Source organism: Salvelinus alpinus, chromosome 35 (genome assembly GCF_045679555.1).
Source record: "Salvelinus alpinus chromosome 35, SLU_Salpinus.1, whole genome shotgun sequence".
NCBI classification, from domain to species: Eukaryota; Metazoa; Chordata; class Actinopteri; order Salmoniformes; family Salmonidae; genus Salvelinus; species Salvelinus alpinus.
The window spans coordinates 7,105,574-7,113,948 of NC_092120.1; positions in this window are offsets into that span (position 1 = coordinate 7,105,574).

Below are 8,375 nucleotides of genomic sequence, written 5' to 3' on the forward strand. Positions count from 1 at the left end.
GAGAGAGAGAGAGAGAGAGAGAGAGAGAGAGAGAGAGAGAGAGAGAGAGAGAGAGAGAGAGAGAGAGAGAGAGAGAAGAGAATTAAAGAAGGAGGTGACAGAAGAGAGAGCGAGGGGAGACCGTTGGTCAGTTTGAGGAGGAGAGGGAGACAGTGAGGGGTTCAGTGAGTCTGTGTTTTTCCGTTCTCATGCAACACTTCACTATACAACTGTAAATCTACCCTATAACTACCTACATTAAAATGTCCCAGTTTAAATAGTTGGAAGATGACTACATTATTGATGTTAGAATGTGGCCGGTCCAGCTTTTATCTGGGGTGTTAGTGAGATCTGTGAAGGCTTTCTGGGGCTTCACACTCGAAAAAGGTGACCTAACACCAAAGGAAGAACATTTCCTTCTCATCACCTGGCTGGGATGTTTTTAAGAAATGAACATTTGATTCAGTGCTTTTAATTGTCCAACCTATTAGAAATGTATGACTTAATTTATAGTATATTGGTATAAAGACACAGTATTTCCCTTTTGTCTGTTGTCACCTACTTAAGTTGATCTTACGTTAAGGATATTGTGGGTATTTTGTTGCTGTGGTTTTATTCTATAGCCTGTGGGATGGAAGGCAGGCAGCTCTGTCATGGGTCCTCTCTTCTCCACTACAGAGAGCTTGGTGAGAATGTCCCACAGAATGAAGGTTATTCAACTGCTACAAGTTGTCTAGTGTATATCCAGTTGTTTGACAGTGTAAAGTGAATCCCATGATGATACATTAGCTGGATCACACTTATGAACAGAACAGTTAGTGTGTTTTAAAATACCAATCTGTAAACCCTTTCTGTGTGTAGGAGTAACGATATAAAAACTCAAAACAAGATGAATAACCTGCGATGCAGAGACCATAAACTCCCTCAGTTAGAAATCAGACTTGAGTCAGTAGAGTGAAACAGCTATTCTACCCTGACTTGTAAAATTATTATAGTGTAATAACTTTGACTTAACTCTAATAACAAACACATGAGTCAACCAATACGCTTTCCACAAGAATCCTTTGGTAGGCCTAGTAGCCTACTTCACCAATTTGTTTTCGTAAAGTGATAAATAGTTACACAGCAAAATAACACTCTGTCAGGATTGGAAGGTTTGTACAGGCTGGGCTTAGCACTTATTGTTCCAGTGTTAGGCTGATAGGTGGAGAGGGGAAAACGACCTATCATTTGTTGACAGAACACTGCAGTAGTTAAACTACAGTGACCAGAGACCCTGGGAGGGAGGGAGCTGTTGTTGGCTATGGAGAAACTACTACTGCAAGGTTGCAAAACTCCACTGTGAAGCATCTCATATGTGAAGTGTAAACTGGTTTAATGTGCTCAATTGTCGAGATAGATCTACTTTTGGGGTTTGTTTGTTTCCCCACTGGTTTGATGTCAGTAGTTACCCGCTGGGTTATGTTGTCATCTTATGATATGTTATCACAAACAGGGTTATGTCTGTCTGTTATGTTATAGTGGCGTGTGAGCGTTAGCCGTGTGGTTTCCAGCCGCCACAGCATGTTTGAGGAGAGTGATCTGTTTTGTGGGTCGCAGTGTTTCCGATCACAGCAGGGTTCAGAGGGCTCGCCCAAGCCACAGAGGAAATGCCCTGGAGACAGAATCCCTAAAATCCCAGAATCCCTAAACACACACCACAAACACACACACACACACCACTTGCCTTCCCTAAACAAACCACTCCAACTACAACCCTGCATTAGCCTTCCCTAAACAACCCACTCCAACTACAACCCTGCATTAGCCTTCGCTAAACAACCCACTCCAACTACAACCCTGCATTAGCCTTCCCTAAACAACCCACTACAACTACAACCCTGTGTTGGCCTTCCCTAAACAGCCCACTCCAACTACAACCCTGCATTTTCCTTCCCTAAACAACCCACTCCAAATACAACCCTGCATTAGCCTTCCCTAAACAACCCACTCCAACTACAACCCTGCATTAGCCTTCCCTAAACAACCCACTACAACTACAACCCTGTGTTGGCCTTCCCTAAACAGCCCACTCCAACTACAACCCTGCATTAGCCTTCCCTTCACAACCCACTACAACTACAACCCTGCATTAGCCTTCCCTAAACAACCCACTACAACTACAACCCTGCATTAGCCTTCCCTAAACAACCCACTACAACTACAACCCTGCATTAGCCTTCCCTTCACAACCCACTACAACTACAACCCTGCATTAGCCTTCCCTAAACAACCCACTACAACTACAACCCTGCATTAGCCTTCCCTAAACAACCCACTACAACTACAACCCTGCATTAGCCTTCCCTAAACAACCCACTCCAACTACAACCCTGCATTAGCCTTCCCTTCACAACCCACTACAACTACAACCCTGCATTAGCCTTCCCTAAACAACCCACTACAACTACAACCCTGCATTAGCCTTCCCTAAACAACCCACTACAACTACAACCCTGCATTAGCCTTCCCTAAACAACCCACTCCAACTACAACCCTGCATTAGCCTTCACTTCACAACCCACTCCAACTACAACCCTGCATTAGCCTTCCCAAACAAACCACTCCAACTACAACCCTGCATTAGCCTTCCCTAAACAAACCACTCCAACTACAACCCTGCATTAGCCTTCCCTTCACAACCCACTACAACTACAACCCTGCATTAGCCTTCCCTAAACAAACCACTCCAACTACAACCCTGCATTAGCCTTCCCTTCACAACCCACTCCAACTACAACCCTGCATTAGCCTTCCCTAAACAACCCACTCCAACTACAACCCTGTATTAGCCTTCCCTAAACAACCCACTCCAACTACAACCTTGCATTAGCCTTCCCTTCACAACCCACTCCAACTACAACCCTGCATTAGCCTTCCCTAAACAACACACTCCAAAAACAACCCTGGATGTATGTTTCCGGTGTCTCACTGGGTTCATGGCTGTTTGCGACCAGGGCCAGTTAAGGGTTTAGCCTTGCAGCCTGGTGCCAGATCTACTGCTGCTGCCTTGCCTACTCCTATGGTCATTATGACCATACAGATGTAGGATCTTAATTTGAGCCAGTTTGCTACAACAGGAAAATAATCCTAGAGCAGCAGGAAATGTGAATTATTATGTGGATTATAATGAATGAAATGATGAGAGGCTGTCTGTGCTCTTTAAAGGTCCTTTTTAACAAATAGTGTCAGCTCCAGGTGCATAGGTATCAACAATAGGAACACTTAGAAAGAAGGGAACCAGCACACGTGAAAAATAGGAAAGATCCAAAACTGAGGCACCTTTTTGCACTATGTACTCTTTTGGCATCATCACCCCAAGGATGGGAAACGCTGTTGTAAGTTATTATAATTCATGGATATTTGTGTAGGTGTTGATACATTTTTCGTAACGGAAAATCAAGTCTGAAATTTCAAAGTGGAAATGACAAACTTCAGACGCCCTTTTTAAACGTCAAATACACTACAAGTTTTACATTTCCTGCATTGCAGGAAAGTTATCCTGCAACAAGGTGATCAAATTAAGATCCTACATCTGTATGAGCATAGGAGTTGGCAAGACAGCACAAACAGATCAGGGACCAGGCTAGGGTTTAGAGTTTAGGGCCAGAGAGAGAGCCTGTATGGCTGGGATGGATGAAGGTAGGATCCACAGGATAGCGTGCTTCTGCTCCGTCTTGTCCTACCTTTAATTAGAACAATGAAAACAATGGAAACCCAATAAGCTCTAATGGCGGAGCGTGTCTAAAATGTGGACAGGACAGACATGCTCAGGGCCAACTGGCTAGGATGCAAAAGGAAGGGGGATTTTTGATGGAGACTGAGATGGAAACCGTTTTTTTTATCAGTTTCCCTCAGTCTCAATCAATGTTAGTATGAATCCGGTGAGGACTATAGAGGCTTTTTTCCCTTGCCATTGATCTGACGTAGGTCACACTCTTGAGTGGCACAGTGCTAGCCATCGCTAAATAATTTTTCTGAGATTTCTGGGGCTACTCAGCTACAGCCTTCTAGTCCAGTAGAACTGCAGGCTGCTAAAACAGTGTCACAAAACCATAGGCACAATTAGACCAAGGTTGGTTTTATAGAGGGGCCATTATCACTCGCTATAAACAGCCAAGAGTCGCCCCACTCTCTCAGTCAGCTCCGACGCAGAATCATGTATGTTTTACAGGCTTCATGTGCTAAACACACGCTAAACACATGTGCTATTTATTTTGTGACGATCAGCTCTGCTCTGGCCCAGACTGGCTTGCTGTTATAGATGGGTCCACACCAACCAACGAGACCACTCCAGTGGTCATTAGCAGGGAAAAGCTTTGGCTTTAAACTAAACGCGCACCTGAATCATACTGTTTTATGGGTCCTGAGTATTTTTTATGTGACTGGGTTTTTTAAACGACGTTAAATGGATGTTTGTAGTCTAATCAACACCAGTTAGTTTTAGTGGTGCCTCTCAGTGGCGATGGCAGAATTCCATTTCTTTGTTAGATATGACAACTTGGCTAAAATGAAACCCATTGAAGTTTTATCTCACTGCTGTGAGTTAGATGTGTTTTTTAATAAGTAGCTATAGTGGACTAACTTTAAAGCAGAGGAATCTAATTGAACATGCCAAGTATTCACCAAAGCTCAGTGTTTGGACGACATAGGCTAATGCTTCCATTGGAATTTGTTGATATTCACTGGTTGGCTTCCTGAAGAGATACTCCACACTCAGGATTTAAATGTAGACTTTTTAATTAAAAAAGTTAAGTGTTGAGGATAATCAGGTTTGATCAGAGTGGTTGTCTGTCTGAATCTGTTAGAGTTCAACAGTCTTCATTCAGAGGGGTGCGTTACCCACCACTAACTTCAGAAGAACAGATGTGCCTTACACCAGCCATGTTTGGAGGGGGCAAGGGGCTAGTTTTATAGAACGGAAAAAGTCAGAATTAATTTGCGTTATAATGGTTATTTTTCACTTCATCGCAGTGCACCCGAAGTTGTTCTGCCTCAACAGAAACCAAAAGGTAAATTGTGCTTTCACAAGTGTTTTAATTCAAGAACTTTCCATTAGAAGCCCTAGATTGAAAGGAAATTGTTCAGTAGAAAAATAAAGCTCCCTACATCTGCCTTGTATTGAATTTACTTGAAGCACTCCCATCTTGGTTTGATAGCGAGTAGAAGAACCATCTCAGACTCTCCTGTAATACTGTGTAAAGAGTATAGGCTTTGTATTTAGCTGTATGCATCATTTAAATTAGTGTGCAAACTAAGAAAGAGTTGTTGGGGGATAAGTAGTGTATGAGACAACATGAGCACAAGGGTCTTAGATACTTGTACACTGTTTAAATCTGCATGACATCTTATCCTGAGGGATGATATTGTGACTTCATCGGAACAATGCTGACTGGCCATCTAGCATTATCTAATCCCACCAGCCAGGTGCTCTCTGTTCTAGCACGTCCATCCCTTGATAGTTTCTCACCAAACTGACGCTGTAATTTTCAGGTGTAAAATAATGATATCTTTACTGCACCAACAGGACCCTCAGCTTGACCTACAGTTTGACTTTCAAGCACAGAGTATCGCCTAACTTAGGGAGGATATAAAACGTCTATGCTGGTCAGAAACGGCGCCCAAGTGTTCTACTGAAACATTCTACCGGTCCATCAGTCTGGATTAAACTATTTATCTTGTCATGGAAGTTGAACTGCCAGAATTTAAGTGTCTCCACGTGTCCCTTGTCGCCCACACTCCAACCTTTTAAGAGTGGGAATAAAATGACGTGTGGCTTCATAAAAGACCTTCTGTAATTAGTGAACAGGTACAAATAAACAATCACAAGACACAATGTTTACCTTTTAACAACTGTAGTAGAGAAACTGCCATCCAACTCACAAGAATACACATACAGTACATGTACGCAAACACGCAGACACACAGACTCTCACTTTCTCTCTCTCTCTCCCTCTCACACACATGCACACAAACTGAAGAGCTATTCCCTCCCTGCTCCCTGACTCCTGTCTCTGTAGAGCAGAGTGGTTACTGTGGGACAAAGGTTGGGGCAGACAGCACAGGCCACCTGTTAAGAAAGAAAAAAAAAGCTTAATCAAAGTGAAGGAATCTCCATGACCCCCATGCAGATGAATATAAACCCATGGTTCTTTACAGACTCAGATCCCTCCGCTCCCTCCAGAACGCCTGCATGGGGCTGCCGCACACGTTTCCTGGCAACAACTGATGAGAATAAGGTGTTGGAACTCTTATGATTAAATCTCCTGGAGTCAGGGGGTTTGACCCCTCGGTGCCGAAGTGTTGTCGTTGTTATCCCTCCAGAAAAACCATGATGGGAATAAAGAACTTATTAGGTGGAAACTCGTCTCAGTTGTAGCTGGCTTTGTTCACCGAGTTTTCCCAGATTTCTCTGATAATTCTCAGAATACCTTTTTTGTGAGGGGGGTTGATTTCATGATGTGTCTAAACTGACAGACAGTCACACAGGCAGCAGTCATGCACTGAGAGGAAACGGAGGAAATGCATAAATTGAGGTCCTGCCAGCCACAGATCCTGGTTTCTTTTCATCTTAGGTTCAATTTATTTAAACATTTTGGTCCAACCGACAAGAGGCGCGCCTTGGAAGGAATGCGTACTTAATGCCACAATCACGCTCAAATTAGTTAGGCCTGCCGAGGGATTGCTCCGGGGTTGATTTCATCATGAAAACGACCGGAGCTCCGTGCCTGTAAAAACGTCTGACCAACGCCCGGGGAACGCTTGTGAAACGATCCCAATGCTGCAACAGGTTTTTTTCGGAGGAGCAGCAGGTGCAGGGAGGCTCAACCCAGGGCCGGACGCCTCTCTCTCTCTCTGTGTGTGTGTGTGTGTGTGTGTGTGTGTGTGTGTGTGTGTGTGTGTGTGTGTGTGTGTGTGTGTGTGTGTGTGTGTGTGTGTGTGTGTGTGTGTGTGTGTGTGTGTGTGTGTGTGTGTGTGTGTGTGTGTGTGTGTGTGTGTGTGTGTGTGTGTGTGTGTGTGTGTGTGTGTGTGTGTGTGTGTGTGTGTGTGTGTGTGTGTGTGTGCGCACGTGTGTGTGTGTGTGTGTGTGTGTGTGCGCGCGTACGTGCGTGCATGCGTGTCTCTATCTGTGACACATGACGTGTCTCTATCTGTCCTCTCCTCACCTAGCTGTGTTTTCACACTGCATGGTAGGCAGCTGAACTGATCCTTGATTATGTGTTCTTAGCCAACTCCTGAATCCCCCTTACTCAGACATGATCCCACCACCAACCTCGATACAAGCATCTGTGTCATGCATGCCGCAGTGGTTTGATCTAAGCCCTCTGCCTCCAGATAGGACAATCTCATGAAGTTACGTCCATTTATTAGGAGGCTCTGACTGTGAGGGTGACATCATAGAAATAGAATTACAAGAACAGACAAAGCCCTTCAGACCACGGTAATCTGACTGTACCAAGATAAGAATGTGGGCACAGCGCTTCACAGTACCCTCATGGGCACATTCAATATGGCTGACACCATACCCACTCCTCTCCCTCTCCTCATCCCATCCATGCACACTCTGGTTGCTTCATGTTCGGAGAATGTCCTGGATCAGTGTGGACCTGGGATTATCATCAGGACACAGGCTGCTAAAATGGAAAGCTGCTGCCGCCTTAGAAAACATGCTTATAAGGACAGGGTGGGTGCTGTGTGTTTTCACAGGCTCTCCATGGCTCACCATCACGGCCCACTTTGAATCTCCATCTCCATTGCCATCCAAGGGTGACTGAATCGTAATGGTAAGACAATGAAGATGAACTACTGCACATGGACATCATCATTGGGGAGAATGTCAGTGGTTGCCTCCTAAAAGGCACCCTATTCCCTATGTAGTGCACTACTTTTGACCAGGGCCCATAGGCTGCCATTTGGGACACAACATTTACATTTACATTTAAGTCATTTAGCAGACGCTCTTATCCAGAGCGACTTACAACCTCAGTTATTATCCAAATAATAATTCAAGCAGAGATCACAATGGATGGGATGACAACAGACATGGGCAGACTGTGGCAGACAAATAGAAGTATCCAATAAAACATGATAATTCCTCCCAGTTCCTTGGCTCGGAGTTTGATTTGCCCTACTGCCCCATTGTCAGCTGGAGCCCACTGTTCTGTGGTTGATTCGCGCACCTGGCAGACTTCATTTAAGGGTGTTGATGGATCCTCTTGCAGACGGTCACAGGGAGTGACCAAGCGACCTTCCCCCTCCCACCCCCTCTCCTGCCCTCCCAGGCAGTACCCCTCTGTATGGGACAACACTATGAGGGGGGCTGGGGGGGTACAAAGAGGGGCTTGTTTCTAACCTAA